The sequence below is a fragment of the Myxine glutinosa genome, chromosome 4 (genome assembly GCF_964187855.1).
Source record: "Myxine glutinosa chromosome 4, kmMyxGlut1.1, whole genome shotgun sequence".
In the NCBI taxonomy this organism is placed as follows: domain Eukaryota; kingdom Metazoa; phylum Chordata; class Myxini; order Myxiniformes; family Myxinidae; genus Myxine; species Myxine glutinosa.
In genome coordinates this window covers 120506348-120521590 of record NC_136264.1, presented here as the reverse complement: position 1 = coordinate 120521590, position 15243 = coordinate 120506348, and positions in this window count along the sequence as shown.

Genomic DNA, 15243 nt, shown 5'->3' with positions numbered 1-15243 from the left:
GATTTTTTACTTCCTCAAAAACTCTTAGACTATTCTCTCTTTATTCACTTTTCTATCAATGCAGCTCTTTTGTTTAAGGCCTGATCTCGATGAGGACTATATAGTCTGCGACTGGAGCCTTCAACATAACAAATAAAATAAAAATAATAAAAATAGCTCACTTGCTCTTTGGCAAGGACACTGTGGGATCGTTAACATCCACCAATTAATTCCGACAGACAGGATTCCCGTTTAACAGACCTGTGAAACACCGGGATGACAGCTTATAACTGTCATCTTATCCAGGCTAGACAGCCTAGAGGTGAGTGTACATACCTCTCGGCCTTCATGCCAGCCCAACAGGATGATGTTAATATCACTCGATGGTGAAAGAATCATTGTGGTTGAATTCAGAAGCTTGATACGAAAATTTTCTTCAAATTTCAAGTCAATCATATTAAAATTGAGGATTTTAGAAATGTCACCTAAGTTGTTGAAACTTTTATTCTATGTTGACCGACAAAAAAAATCAAATGGTGGTTGAATTCAATGTCCTGATATGTAAATCCTGTTCAACTTTCAAGTGAATCGGATGAAAATTGAGGATTTTAGAAATTTGACCTAAGTTGTTGACCTTTGACCTATGTTTACCTTTTGCCCATAAAATTAATAGGCTTTTTGATTATGGCAATTTGGGGACGTTTCATAAAGATCAGTTTAAAATTGTGACCTGTAGGCGATTGACATACAAACAGCCAAGCAAACAAACAAGAAGACGTCATGCGGAGCACGATACTTGCAAAATCCGCCCTCCCCCCCACCCCCAAGAAAAAAAATTCCATTGATACAACAAATTGTCCATTTCATCAAGATTAAAATTGACAATCTTGATCGAAGCTCAGGTCAATAGGAAGAAAAGTGATGATTTTTCAGATGAAAAATGATGATTTTGGAAGGTTGACCATGAGTTGACCTTTGACCTTTTGACCTCAAAAATAGTTAATTTCCCAATTTAGTGACAACATACAAATGCTATTCAATTTTCAAGTCAATCGGATTTAAAATAGCGATTTTAGAAATTTGACCTCCAGATGACCTTTGATCTCAAAAATACTTGGTGGTTGAATTCAGTGACCAGATATGCAAGTCCTCTTCAAATTTCAAGTCAATCAGATGAAAGTTGAGGATTTTATAAATGTGGCCTATGTTGACCTTTTGGCCCATGTTGACCTTAAATATACTGGGTGGTTGAATTCAGTGACCAGATATGCAAGTCCTCTTCAAATTTCAAGTCAATCGGATGAAAATTGAGGATTTTATAAATTTGGCGTATGTTGACCTTTGGGCCTATGTTGACCTCAAATATACTGGGTGGTTGAATTCAGTGACCAGATATGCAAGTCCTCTTCAAATTTCAAGTCAATCGGATTAAAATTGAGGATTTTAGAATTCTGGCAAAGTTGGTGACCTTTGGCCTATGTTGATCTTTTGGCCTATTTTGACCTCAAATATACTTGGTGGTTGAATTCAGTGGCCAGATATGCAAGTCCTCTTCAAATTTCAAGTAATTTGCATGAAAATTGAGGATTTTAGAAATGTGGCCTATGTTGACCTTTTAACCCCAAAAACAATAGGCTTCTCAATTGGGACGACCTATACAACTTGGTGAAGTTTTGTGACGATCGGTTTAGAATTGTGACCTGTAGGCTGGTGACAAACAGACGAGCAAACAAACAAACAGACAAACAGACAGACAGAACCACAAACGCAACCGACCAATATACTTGAAAAATCTTCGATTTTGCAAGTAACATGAAGACGTCATGCGGAGCACGATACTTGCAAAATCCATCGATACCCTTCCCTCTCCCCACCCCCAGTCAATCGTATGAAAATTTAGGATTCTAGAAAATTCACTGGAGTTGTTGAGCTTTGACCTATGTTGACCTTTTGGCCTATGTTGACCTCAAAAATAATTGATGGTTGAATTCAGTGACCTGGTATGAAAATCCCCTTCAAATTGCAAGTCAATCGGATGAAAATTGACGATTTTAGAAATGCGGCCCCTGTTGACGTTTTGGCCATGTTGACCTCAGAAATAATTGGTGGTTAAATTCAGTGATCCGATATGCAAATCTTTTTGGCCTATGTTGACCTTCTTTTTCTTCTTCAAAAAAAAGCAAAAGATGTGCAAATCTTCAAGTCAATTGGATGAAAATTGAGGATTTTAGAAATTCGACAAAATTGTTGACCTTTGGCATGCCAACGTTTTGACCTCAAAATCAATAGATTTCTTCCTTATGATTAACTCCACCATTTGGTGAAGTTATGTGTAGTTCGGTTTAAAATTGTGACCTGTAGGTGATTGACATATAGACAACCAGACAGACAGAATAACACATGTGACCAACCAATATACTTGAAAAATCGTCGATTTTCGCAAGTAACAAAAATACAGGGTGAAAACATCAACTCTAGTTGGAGCTCTCTTCCCATGTTCGATACACGTGGTACTCCAGTACCTCCCTGCAAAATCAAGTACTTTACCTTTGCTTCATGTATTCCTTTTTATTAATTAATTGTGTGTTTGCATGCTTCAAACTCTAGCTTACTGGAGTGAAGTCGATGGCACGCCATCACAAATCCACACGTTTTCTACCTTAAGTGGAGTTGAAAGATGGCAAAAAGTTCCAGCAGGAATGATCATTTATCAAATTTTGATTTAAAAAAAAAAATCTTGTTTCGACCCCTGTGACCCACCCCCTGGAACATGAGCCAGGGTTCAAATCCCCAAAAAAGTTACATATTTAATGCAACCCCAATGTTGATTACATATACAAATTTCCATTAAAAAATGCAAAATTTTACATTTTATGGCATTTGACCTTTTGACCCAGAGTTTCCGGGGGCGGGGCTAAAAATGATGCTGCTCTCGCACCTTCTTGCCATGTGCTGATTATAACTACCAACTGTGGTGAAGGAAACCCGTTAAAAAAAAAAAGAACATGGGTGTAGCGGTTACCTTATTGGGACATAATCCATGGGCACGGGCCAGTGGGGCTTTTTATGGTGTGGGCGTGGCGTGCACGCGGTTGTTGGAGCCACGCCCTCCGAAGAGGGTTTTGGCTTTATAAAAGCTGTATGAGTGCCGGTCGCGTGAGGAGTTCTGTTGGAATAAAGGAGCTTTGAACAACCAGAAATGGCCTCGTCCTCTCGTCATCTGCAACTCCTACATTGGTGACCCCGGCTGCTCCCGAACGTTCTCGGGGGCTTCAAACGAACATGGCAAGCGCGCCCTAGCCAGGGAAGCCACCTACATTGGTGACCCCAGCTGCTCCCGAACGTTTTCGGGGGCTTCAAACGAACATGGCAAACGCAGTTTCGATCGAACTGCCGGAGTTTTGGGAACGACGGGCGGCCGTTTGGTTCACACAGGCTGAGGCCCAGTTCGCCCTTCGGAACATTTCCGCGGGCGACATGGCATATTGTTGGGTCGCGTCTGCGCTCGGCTCTTCCACTGCGACCAAGATCCTCTGAAGGGACGCAGGTATGAGACGTTTTCGGCACTGCTGCTCGTCTCCTTCACACGCACTGAGGCCGAGCACTACTGCTCGTAACCTTCGCACGCACTGCCGCCGAGCACTGCTGCTCGTAACCTTCGCTTGCACTGCGGCCGAGCACCTCCTCTGTGACCAGAGTGGTGAGCCTTCTCCAGGATCCTCCGAAGGGACACAGGTACGAGACGTTGGCGGCACTGCTGCTCGTCTCCTTCGCGCGCACTGAGGCCGAGCGCTGCTGCTCGTAACCTTCGCGCGCACTGCGGCCGAGCACCTCCTCTGCGACCAGGGTGGTGTGCCTTCTCCAGGATCCTCCGAAGGGACGCAGGTGCGAGACGTTGGCGGCACTGCTGCTCCTCTCCTTAGCACGCACTGCGGCCGAGCACTGCTGCTCGTAACCTTCGCACACACTGCGGCCGAGCACTGCTGCTCGTCACATTCGCGCAACTCCTACATACTACAACTACAACTCGCGAAAACTCTACAACTACAACTCGCACAACTCCTACTCCTACTCTGCAGCCTCGGGAGGCCCGTGAGGAACCTCAGCAGCCTCCCCCGAGGCCCGTGAGGAACCTCAGCAGCCTCCCCCGGGGCCCGTGAGGAACCTCAGCAGCCTCCCCCGAGGCCTTGACCAGCCCCTCGGTTGGCTCAACCCCACGGCGGGGCCGTCCCCCGTCGGGTAAGTCCCCGGTTGGCCCGCCCACCGCCAAGCCGCTCACAGTCCCTGCTCGGGTCATCAGTCGTTTCGGCCGGGTGGTTAAGGCCCCCCGAGAACTGACATTGCCTGTGAGAGTGCATTCTGTGGGGGGGGGGGGGGGGGGGGGCGCATGTAGCGCTTACCTTATTGGGACATAGTCCACGGGCACGGGCCAGTGGGGCGTTTGATAGTGTGGGCGTGGCGTGCGCGCGGTTGTTGGAGCCACGCCCTCCGAAGAGGGTTTTGGCTTTAGAAAAGCTGTATGAGTTCCGTTCGCGTGAGGAGTTCTGTTGGAATAAAGGAGCTTTGAACAACCAGAAATGGCCTCGTCCTCTCGTCATCCGCAACTCCTACATGGGGATAATAACACCAACGATGACAACCTAACCCCTGATAAGGACTACATTCTATCTGCCGACTGCAGATCACGGTTTCTTCATTTATTGAGGTTTTTCTTCATAATTTAGCAAATTATTCTGAGGAGTAGCCAGGGTTGAGGCCTTTTGTCACTTATTAGCTGTCATCAAGTAAGCAGGAACCTTTTTAACACCAAAAACATTCTGAAAATCCTGTCATGTCTAAGAGATCTATCTTAGGCAAATAATGTTGGAGTTGTATCCTCTTTCTTTTCCTCTGTATTCCCCTCTCCTCCATCCCTCATGCTCTCAACCTCATTAACATCCTCGCAAACCTCTCTTCAACACCCCTAACCTCTTAACCTACCTACCTCTCTATACCTCCACAACCTTGTTTTTTCTTTCCTATTGCCCTCCCTTCTCCATTCCTTTCCTAAAATTTACCTTTCTCAACGTAGCCCTCCCCTCTGCAAAGTGCAGCCGACATTGTATATGAAGGGCTAACTTTTCCTCAAACAACTCCTTGACTCTACAGACACAGGGGTCAAAAAACATGCAATTATAAGAAATCCAACTTACTTTTACTTATTTAATGGTGCCAATTATTCCCACATTCTTCTTAGGGGTTGGCTAGAATAAGCTTAACCCAAGTCTTTCATGAACTGGCTGGCCAGGCCTAACGTCTGGCTAAGGTTATGGAAAGAATTGTTGACCGCTCCTTTCCTATGCCATCTCCAGGCGCTGCATAACGTCATTGCCGGGCACCGAAGGGGGCTCGGCAGTGACGCACGCTGAAAGGGAGTTCTCAGTTTTCACTCTGGTTGTTGTACACCGCTCCTTTCCTATGCCATCTCCAGGCACTGCAAATCGTCATTACCGGGCACCGAAGGGGGCTCGGCAATGACGCACGCTGAAAGGGAGTACTCAGTTTTCACTCTGGTTGTTTGTTTGTTTTCTTTCTTTCTTTCTTTCTTGTTTGTCCGGGCGATATCTCAGCCATCCTTTGAGCTAGGAAGCTGAAATTTCGGCACAATAGTGAGAAAGGCCTTTCTCAAAAACAGTATTTTTTGTTTTTTGATTAATGAATTAATTGAGGAGTTATTTAATTAGTAGCGATTAATTAAGTACTTATTTAATTAATTAAATTTACTTTCTCTTCTGGCCATTATCTCAGGTACCTTTTAAGTTAAGATTGCAAGTTGTCGGGTTGCAAGTCGCTGTTCTCATGCAGAAACGTGTGTGTTTGGCGGATGTATTGTGTTGGTCTGGCGGATGTGTGTGTTGGTTTGGCGGATATGTGTGTTGGTTTGGCGGATGTGTGTGTTGGTTTGGCGGATGTGTGTGTTGGTTTGGCGGATGTGTATGTTGGTTTGGCGGATGTGTGTGTTGGTTTGGCGGATGTGTGTGTTGGTTTGGCTGATGTGTGTGTTGGTTTGGCGGATGTGTGTGTTGGTTTGGGGGATGTGTATGTTGGTTTGGCGGATGTGTTTGTTGGTTTGGCGGATGTGTGTGTTGGTTTGGCGGATGTGTGTGTTGGTTTGGCAGATGTGTGTGTTGGTTTGGCGGATGTGTGTGTTGGTTTGGCGGATGTGTGTGTTGGTTTGGCGGATGTGTGTGTTGGTTTGGCAGATGTGTGTGTTGGTTTGGCGGATGTGTGTGTTGGTTTGGCGGATGTGTGTGATGGTTTGGCAGATGTGTGTGTTGGTTTGGCGGATGTGTGTGTTGGTTTGGCGGATGTGTGTGTTGGTTTGGCGGATGTGTGTGATGGTTTGGCGGATGTGTGTGTTGGTTTGGCGGATGTGTGTGTTGGTTTGGCGGATGTGTGTGTTGGTTTGGCGGATGTGTGTGTTGGTTCGGCGGATGTGTGTGTTGGTTTGACGGATGTGTTGGTTTGGCGGATGTGTTGGTTTGGTGGATGTGTTTGGTTGGCGGATGTGTTGGTTTGGCGGATGTGTTGGTTTGGCGGATGTGTTGGTTTGGCGGATGTGTTGGTTTTTGTCGGATGTGTTGGTTTTTGTCGGATGTGTTGGTTTTTGTCGGATGTGTTGGTTTGGCATGGTTCCGTTTGGCGGGGTTCCGTTTGGCGGGGTTCCGTTTGGTGGGGTTCCGTTTGGCGGGGTTCCGTTTGGCGGGGTTCCGCTTGGCGTGGTTCCGCTTGGCGTGGTTCCGCTTGGCGTTTCAACAGCATTTGCATATCGAGTCACTAAATTGGGGAAAATACTATTTTTGAGTTCAAAATGTCAAAGGTCAACTCAAGGTCAAACTTCCAAAATCAATTTTCATCTGAAAAACCGTCAATTTTCATCCGATTGACTTGGAAATTGAACAGCATTTGCACATTGTGTCACTAAATAGGAAAACTAACTCTTTTTGAGGTCAAAAGGTCAAAGGTCAACTCTAGGTCAAACTTCAAAAATCATCAATTTTCATCTGAAAACCCATCAATTTTCATCCGATTGACTTGAAAATAGAACAGCATTTGTGTATTGCCTCACTGAATTGGGAAACCAACTATTTTTGAGGTCAAAAGATCAAACTTCTAAAACATTTTTCATCTGAAAAATCATCACTTTTCATCCTGTTGACCTGAGCTTTGATCAAGATTGTAAATTTTAATCTTCATGAAATGGACAATTTTCTGTATCAATGGAAAACTTTTGGGGGGGGGGAGGGGTGGATTTTGCAAGTATCGTGCTCCGCATGACGTCTTCTTGTTTGTTTGTTTGTTTGTCACCGGCCTACAGGTCACAATTCTAAACCAATCATCACGAAACTTCACCAAGCTGTAGAGGTCGTCACAGTTGAGAAGCCTATTGATTTTGAGGTTCAAGGTCAAAGGTCATCTGGAGGTCATATTTCTAAAATCGCCATTTTAAATCCGATTGACTTGAAAATTTAACAGCATTTGTATATTGGGTCAATAAATTGGAAAACCAACTATTTCTGAGGTCAAAAAGTCAAAGGTCAATTCAAGATCAAATTTCCAAAATCATCCATTTTCATCTGAAAACCATCAATTTTCATCTGATTGACTTGAAAATAGAACAGCATTTACATATTCCCTCACTGAATTGGGAAACTAACTATTTTTGAGGTCAAAAGGTCAAAGGTGAACTCAAGGTCAAACTTCTAGTATTATCAATTTTCATCTGAAAAATCATCAATTTTAATCCAATTGACCCAAGCTTCGATTAAGATCGTCAATTTTAAACTTAATGAAATTGACAATTTGATGTGTCCATGGCAACCTTTGGGGGGGAGGGGGGATTTTGCAAGTATCGTGCTCTGCATGATGTCTTCTTGTTACTTGTCGGAATAGATTCCGGCAAGTATGTTGGTTGGTTGGTTTATTACTTGCCGGAAAAGATTCCGGCAAGTATGTTTGTTGGTTGGTTTGTCTGTCTGTCTCTTTGTCTGTCTGTTTGTCTGTTTATGCGCAGCACTACATCTACATCGTTGCACATAGCATCGCCATACTTTGCACACATATGTGTCTTGCTCTGGAATAGACTGTGCCCAATTTTTAACTCTCTTGGCCCAAGGCCTCCATTATGACATCATAATTCGATAAATAGACAAGTACAAAACTTCATCCAATCAAGATGCAATTTCTTGAGCGCCATGTCGGCATAAACTGGTGGAGAAAAAAATAATAATGATGACGTCATCGGTCACGTGGTTCGGCCGCCATTTTGGAAAAACCGAAAAACTTTGCACCTCTATATCTCAGAAAGTGCTGAATAGAAAGAATTGAGACATGGCTCATTGTAAAGAACTCTCCATGGGGAATAAAATATGTTAATGATGATGTCATAGGTGCCTCCATTATGACATTGTGGGGGATACCCCATAGAGGCTGGGTTGTTCATAATTCACTGTCACGTTACCAATGGGATTATTGATGGTATGGGTGTTGCGTGCGCTCGGTTATTGGAGCAACACCCCTTTAAGAGGATCGGGCGAAAGTGACGGGGGGGTTTATTTAGATGAGTTCCGGTTTGGTTTGGCAAGGTTTGTTGGAATATAGGAGCCTTGAGCTGTTCAAGAAATTTCAGCCTTTGTTGCCTATAACTCCTACATTGGTGACCCCGACGTGATCTTGGACATTTCCGGAGCTTTTAACGAACATGGCGACAAGTGCAGTTTCGATCAAACTGCCGGAGTTTTGGGAACAACAGGCTACCGTTTGGTTTGCTCAAGCTAAGGCCCAATTCACCATTCGGAGCATTTCCGCTGACGACACTAAATATTATTATGTCGTGTCCGTGCTCAGCAGCTCCACCGCGACCAGGGTGTTGAGCCTTCTCCAGGATCCTCCGGAGGGCACCGAGTACGAGACGCTAAAGGCACTGCTACTTGATACCTTCAAGCTCACTGAGGCTGAGCGCGCCCGTCAGCTCCTTTCTCTACCCGGTCTGGGCGACTCCAAGCCGTCAGAGCTGATGGACCACATGTTGTCTTTCCTGGGCAGCCACCGGCCATGTTTCCTCTTCAGGGAGCTGTTCCTGCAGCAGCTGCCAGGACAGGTACGGTCAGCCTTGGCCAACTCGCCTGTTAAGGATTTCACACCCTGGCCAGGGAAGCAGACAAGTTTTTCTCCGCCAGACAGCAATGCAGTGTGGCTGCATGGGACCCCGCCCCCGTCGAGCCTACACCGCTGGCGGGCACCGTTGCGGCCGCCACTACGGAAGCCCCCAGGCTTGTGCTTTTACCACGCAAGGTTTGGTCCCAAGGCCAAGGCATGCCGGCCACCCTGCAGCTTCAGCGAGTCAGGAAAACGGGATGGCCGGTGCTCGTTAACTGCCATGAGTGTCGGCCGTTTGGGCAGTTTGTTGTTCATTTCGGACACCGACTCTGGACGTCGTTTCCTCTGTGACACAGGTGCCCAGGTGAGCGTTCTGCCTGCGTCAGCATTGGACCGGGAGTCATGGCCCCACCCTGGAAGCCGCCAACAGCATTGCCATTCAGACTTTTGGTAAACGAAACGTGGCACTGTTTTTGGTGGGCAGCGGTTCACGTGGGATTTTGTCACGGCGAGGGTGTCCACCCCCTTGCTGGGTGCTGATTTCCTCTGCGCCAACGGCCTATTGGTGGATGTTAAAAATCGGCGGCTCATTAATGCAGAGACGTTCAGTTCACATCCATGCTCGCTGAGCGGTACTGGCTCGACGAGGCTTGCTTGCGCGCTCTCGACCTCTGATGAATTCTCACGCCTCCTCACTGAGTTCCCGGTTCTTACGCAACCCACCTTTTCGGCCATTGCCATCAAGCACGGGGTGGAGCATGACATTCTGACCACCGGCCCGCCTGTCTACGCCCGGGCTCGACGCATCGACCCAGGGAAAGTTGCTGTTGCTAAGGCGGAGTTTGACACGTTGGAGCGTCTTGGCATCGTACAACGGTCCGACAGCCCGTGGGCCTCGCCTCTCCACATTGCGCCGAAGCCGGGTGGCGGTTGGCGCCCATGCGGGGATTACCGCCGCCTTAACAACGCCACTACCCCCGACCGCTACCCAATCCCGCACATCCAGGATTTTTCTGCCCCCTTGGCCAGTAAAGTTTTTTTTTTTGAGGTGGACCTCGTTCGTAGTTACCACCAGGTCCCCCGTCCAGCCGCAGGACGTTCCTAAGACCACGATGATTACACCGTTCGGGCTTTTCGAATTCCTCCGCATGCCTTTCGGGCTCAAAAACGCGGCCCAGGCTTTCCAGTGCCTGATGGACAGCGTGTTACGGGACTTGCCGTTTCTGTTCGTTTACCTGGACGATAATCTCATCGCCAGCGCTTCCAGGACGGAGCACATGTTTCACCTCCGAGCTCTCTTCGAGCGCCTCAGTCAGCACGGCCTTATCATTAACCCGGCCAAGTGCCTGTTCAGGGTGGCCTCAATTGACTTCCTTGGCTACCGCATCACGAGGGAGGGGGCTGTTCCACTGCCATCTAAAGTAGAGGCTGTGAATGGCTTCCTGTGCCCCCTCACCGTCAGGGCCCTGCAGCAGTTTTTGGGCATGGTGAACTTATACCATCGTTTCGTGCCCCGTGCGGCCCAGCTCATGCGGCCCCTTAACGAGGCCCTCAAGGGCAAGCCTACCAAATGCGCCATTGACTGGACCGGGGAGATGGCCAAAGCTTTTACGGATACTAAACTGGCCCTCGCCGGCACAACGATGCTGGCGCATCCTTCGCCCGATGCACCGATTGCTCTCACCATGGACGCTTCGGACTTTGCTGTTGGTGCCGTGCACTAGCAGCGGGTCAATGGTGCCTGGCAGCCACTTGCCTTTTTTAGCCGGCAGCTCCGCCCTAACAAACGAAAGTACAGTACCTTCGATTGCGAGCTCCTCGGCCTCTACCTAGCTGTCCGACACTTCCGTTACTTGTTGGAATCCTGCCCGTTCACAGCATTTGTGGACCACAAATCTCTGGTTTTTGCCATGGCCAAGGTCTCGGAGCCGTGGTCTGCCCATCAACAATGCCAGCTCTCCTTTGTTTCCATGTTCACGACGGACATCCAACATGTCGTTGGGAAGGATAACACTGTCGCTGATTTCTCTCCCGGTCCATAGCTGGCGCGGTTCACCTTGGCATCGACTATGCCCGCATGGCAGCCGATCAGATCTCTTACCCCGATGTCCAGGCCTGCAGGGCGGCGGTCATGGGGCTTCGACTGTATGATATTCCGTTCAGGGACACGGGCACCACGCAACTGTGCGACGTTTCCTTGGGACAGCCTCGCCCCATCGTGCCCACCAGCTGGAGACAGCTGGTGTTCGATGCCGTCCACGGTCTTTCGCACCCTGACAGGAAGGAGTCGCAAAAGTTGGTGGCGGCGAAGTTTGTTTGGCACGGGCTCAGGAAGGATGTTCGCGACTGGGCCAACACCTACGTTGAGTGCCAACGCTCGAAGGTGCATCGCCATACCCAGGCTCCGTTGGCGCCATTCCCAGTGCCAGAGAGACAGTTTGACCATGTTAACGTGGACCTGGTGGGGCCCCTTCCCCCCTCGCAGGGATTCACCCACCTCCTCACGATGGTCGATAGGACCACCAGGTGGCCAGAGGCCGTCCCGCTTACATCTACGATGTCTGCCGATGTGGCCCGGGCGTTCATCGGCACTTGGGTTGCCCGTTTTGGTGCCCCCTCGGATATCTCTTCAGACAGGGGTCCCCAGTTCACTTCAGAGCTCTGGGGCGCTGTTGCCCAGGGGCTTGGGGTAAAGCTCCATCGCACCACTGCATATCATCCCCAGCCTAATGGATTGTGTGAGAGGTTTCATCGCTCTATGAAAGATTCCCTCAGAGCCAGCCTCTGGGATGACAGTTGGGCCGACAGACTCCCGTGGGTCATGTTGGGCCTCAGGACAGCTCCTAAGGAAGACCTCCAGTCCTCATCCACTGAGCTCGTCTATCGCCAGTTGCTGCGGGTTCCCGGGGAGTTTATTCCTGATGCCACAAGGCCCTGGTCCGCTGCCCGTCAGCGGTCTGTTCTCCGGGAGAACGCCAGGGTGTTTGCGCTGGTGCATCTCAACACAGTTTTGCCTCAGGCCCACGTCCCGCCGGATCTACGTACAGCGGAGTACGTCTTTGTTCGCCATGACGCACACCGGGGGCCGTTTCGGCCGCCTTATGACGGGCCTTTCCGCGTTCTAGAGGCCGGGGAGAAGTCCTTCGTGGTCGACATCGGTGGCAAACCGGACCACCTTTCGGTGGACCACCAAGCCGGCTCACTTGGATCTGGACCGCCCCCCCCCCCCCCCTCCCGGTTGGCCCAACCACCACGGCGGGGCCGTCCCCTGTCGGGTAAGCCCCCGGTTTGCACCCGGGCAGGCGGGGGACCTGCCACGCCCCTAACAGTCCCTGCTCGGGTCATCAGTGGTTGTTTCAGCCCGGTGGTTAAGGCCCCCCCAATGACTGACATTGCCAGTGCGAGTGAATTCTGGGGGGGCACATGTGGGCGATACCCCATAGAGGCTGGGTTGTTCATAATTCACTGTCACGTTACCAATGTGATTATTGATGGTATGGGTGTTGCGTGCGCTTGGTTATTGGAGCCACGCCCCTTTAAGAGGACCGGGCAGAAGTGACGGGGGGGGGGGGGCGGCGGGGCGGTTATTTAGAGGAGTTCCAGTTTGGCTTGGCGAGGTTTATTGGAATAAAGTAGCCTTGAGCTGTTCGAGAAGTTTCAGCCTTTTATTGCCTGTAACTCCTCCAACATCATCATTGGACAAGTACAAAACTTCATCCGATCAAGATGAAATTTATTGAGCATAATCTAGGAATAAATTAGTTTACAAAACAAATAATGATGACATCATCGGTCACGTGGTTCGGCCGCCATCTTGGAAAAACCGAAAAACGTTGCCCCTCTATATCTCCGAAAGTGCTGAATAGAAAGAATTGAGACATGGCTCATTGTAAAGAACTCTCCATGGGGAATAAAATATGTTAATGATGATGTCATAGGTGCCTCCATTATGACGTCATAATTCAACATGTACAAAACTTCATCTGATCTAGATGGAATTTCTTGAGCATAATCTAGGAATAAATTAGTTTAGAAAACAAATAATGATGACGTCATCTGTCACGTGGTTCGGCCGCCATATTTTTAATTCCAGGCAAGTCCTTGGTATCTGACTGATATTTCATCTGTCTGTCTGTCTGTTTGTTTGTTTGTGCGCAGTACTACGTCTACATAGTTGCACATAGCATCACCATACTTTACACACATATTTGCCTTGCCCTGGAATAGACTGTGCCCAATTTTTAACTCTCTGGGCCCAAGGTCAAGCTCAAGGTCACCCAAAACGTGAAATCAGGGGGGTCAGGTTTTCATTTAAAATATATTTCAAACCACTCTAACTCTAAAAGTACAAGAGATATGCATACACTTACTGTTACTGACATATAGGAAGTCACATAGGACATCTCATTTGGCACCATGACCTTTGACCTTGAGTGACTTTGAAAGGTCAAATTCAAGGTCAAAAATTGTTGTTTTTTTTACTAATAACTCTGTTAAACATTACCCGATTCCTTTCTAACCAACACCCCTGAAAAAAAAAAGTACATTCCGGCAAGTCCTCGGTCTCTGAACGATTTCTAGTCTGTCTGTCTGTCTGTCTGTTTGTCTCTTTGTGCGCAGTACTGCGTCTACATCGTTGCACATAGCATCGCCATACTTTACACACATATTTGCCTTGCCCTGAAATAGACTGTGCCAATTTTTTTTACTCTCTAGGCCTAAGGTCAAGCTCAAGGTCACCCAAAACGTGAAATCAGGGGGCCAAGTTTTCATTGAAAATATATTTCAAACCACTATAACTCTGAAAAGACAAGAGATATGCATACACTTACTTAGTTACCTTCCATTGCTTAGCGCCTTAGCGTATATACATGTATAGATTTCCCGCCATTTTGATCCAAAATGGCTGATAAAAAAAGTACATTCCGGGAAGTCCTCGGTCTCTGACCGATTTTTCATTTGTCTGTCTGTCTGTCTGTGAACAATATATCTCACAAAGTTGTGGACAGATTCGGACGAAACGTGGCAGAGAGGTAGTGTATGTGACAAGGACGAAATTATTAGATTTTGGTGAAGATTCGGATCCAGCTACTAGAATTTTTACAGTGATTCTTCACAATTGGGAGATCGGGGAAAAAACGATAAATAGCAGGATATCTCAAAAAGATGTGGACAGATTTGGACGAAACTTGGTGGACAGGTTGGGTGTGTGACAAGAACAAATAGATTCGATTTGGGTTCAGGTGCAAATCCAAAGTTGGCCTATCAGTGGGATACAAAACATAAACTCTTCAGCCTAGCGGTTCTAGTTTCCCCCAGCAATCAGTGGGATACAAAGGCCCGAACCCGGCATCTCCGGACGGTGTTCGGCCTTTTATTTAATTTCCGCTCAATGCGATGCGCTCTATAAACTCTTATTCTGAACCAATTTTCAAAATTTAAACTATGGAATTGAACTCAACAACAGTTCCGACTGCTAAAAAAAGTCTTAATTGCTAAAAACGTTTCTCCGGGGATCTATATTATAATAGCCGTAGATGATTCTGTCTGTCTGTCTGTCTATCTGTTGGGTGTCTGTCCGGGGTGGCTTACTCGGTTTGCAGAGTAGCTCCACCCACTCCTCCTTCTCGAATAGCTTTGAGGCCTGTTTAGTTAGGCCCGTGCTGTCTTTCTCTCTCACACAGATTTATTTCAATTCTAATTCGATATATCATTTCATTTTTCGCAGTCGCTAACATAGTTTTAGACTCGGTTGAAAAAAAACGGGAAGAAAATCCGATCCGATCCTTCGGATCTTGTCTCTCTCACGCCTATATCTCCAATCTAACTCACCATCTGATTTCATTTTTATTGATGGTTTTAGACTCGGTGTCAGCAACGCGGGAAAACGCAGAGATATATTTTTAAAAATACACCATATCACCGCCCAAGAGCCAACAAGTATCATACACCGCCCAACATGACACAGACGGCAACATGTCGACATTATCGCTTTTTCTTTAAACCGAGTGAACCGAGCCGAACCGAATAAACCGAGTGAATTCACCGAGCGAATTTCATCCAATTCCACCGAGTTTCATGAAATTACCGAGAGATATTTCTTCGTTTTTATTTTATTAGTTACCA